The sequence below is a fragment of the Petaurus breviceps genome, unplaced genomic scaffold (genome assembly GCF_028583685.1).
Source record: "Petaurus breviceps papuanus isolate PSGF00001 unplaced genomic scaffold, PetGlider_PUasm1.0 79, whole genome shotgun sequence".
Taxonomy (NCBI): Eukaryota; Metazoa; Chordata; class Mammalia; order Diprotodontia; family Petauridae; genus Petaurus; species Petaurus breviceps.
In genome coordinates, this window is record NW_027186523.1 from 20,746,723 (window position 1) to 20,748,675 (window position 1,953).

Genomic DNA, 1,953 nt, shown 5'->3' on the forward strand with positions numbered 1-1,953 from the left:
CTGCTCTGCTTAGCTATGCATGCTCAAATTTTTTTTTGCATCATTATTGCTATTCTTTAGTGTTTCGGGAAAAACAACAAAATCTAGGAAAGGTACCAAAAAAGACTTAGAAATTTTAAAAGTATTGATTTAAAGTCAACTGAAGAGGAGTTTAAAGAAACCTCTAAGATCTCCTGGCCTTACAATATCATCATAGTTATAAACACAAGTTGGTGATGTACTGGAAAGGGATGTTTTAATGATGAATGTCTTATTTGCCTTGATTATAGTCCTGCTTGGGCAAGGGGATTTCCACATACAACTCCACTCAGCTCTTTTTGGCTGCCAAGTCCAAATGTTATTTGAATGGGAGAATAGGATTCAATTTTCCTATGTGTGCCATAGACATCAGCCAAAAAGTTTCTTGACAAAGAGATCTCTCAAAAGAGGTGCTTCTGATCTTAATCTGATAATGAAAGTAGCTCAGGGCTATTTGCTCTAATGTTAAATTTCTTAGCTTCAAAACTTCTACTAAACTATTCCCTAAGAGACTCCTTGTCTGGAAGATTAGCTGAGTGTTCAGATCTATTTTTAATTCCATAGCTAGCCTCAGCTACCCCCATCATTGAGATCACTAGTCATTTATCTTTCTTTCCTTGTCCCTGCTTGCAACATTCATCCTTCAGCTATTTCCTGTCTCATGTCCTCCTTTGGTAATTTACATGGTTCCATTATGCCTACTCTACACAATACTAGAGAATTTTATGTATTTAGTGACATGCAAAATTGAATAGCGACAAGAGAGCCAGCCTTGGAATCTGACATAGAGGGGATTTAATTCATTTTGACTGTGAACCTGTTCAATTCACATAAGCACTCAATACCTTAAGGAAATTATAACACTATGAGCTGCAGAGGAGATGCTGATTGTATTGATAATAAGTAAATATTATTATTATATTAAACTTAATGTTTAGCCATATTTAATTGGATTGAATATAATTATATTATGTAATAATAAAATAATATAATTTATAATAAGCTAGCAATTAAATAGTGATTTAGTGTTTACAGGTTTCTTTCCATGTCTTGTCTCATTTTTATTTTCACAATGAACTGGTGAATTAGACATATTAATTCCATTATGCTGTTGGAGAAACTGAATTTCTTTAGAGAGGTTTATACAAGTGAGCTTGGACCCTGGGTTACATTCAGAATTCAGAAGAAGCTAGGAAAACATCTATGAAAGGATGTAGAATGAAGTAAACACAATAAGGAAGATAATGAACTGCCCAGGGTCACAAGGCTAGAAAGGGTCTGATGTAGGATTTGAACTCAGATCTTCCTACTCCAAGTGTACCATTCAATCCATAGCAAAACCTTGCTGGCTGGAGAGAAGTAATAGTAAATAGAATTAACATAGCTTTTATATATTAATTGTGTTGTTATTGTTGCTCTGTTGATTTTTAGTCAGGAGTAACTCTATGATTCCATTTGGGGTTTTCTTGACAAAGATACTAAAGTGGTTCCTTCTTCAGCTCATTTTACAGATGGGAAAACTAAGGCATATGGGGTTAAATGACTTGTGCAAGGTCACATAGCTAGTAAGTATCTGAGGCCAGATTTTAATTCAGAGAGATGAATCAACCTATTTCCAGGCCTAGTACTTTATCCAATGTACCACTTGACAGCTTTGCATGTAAATATATGTATAATAAACACATACATATATGTGAATATATGTATATATTATATATCATTTATATTACCATTATATATTATGCTGCATAATATATATTGTTATATATTATATATAACATATACAAATATATGTATATATGTGCGGTATGTATATGTGTGTATATATATATGTAAAACATGATATTCTATGACTATGTTTGTGAAGGTTTTACATATGTTATCTCATTTGATCTTCATCACAGCCTTGTGAGGTAGATACTTTAATTATTCCCA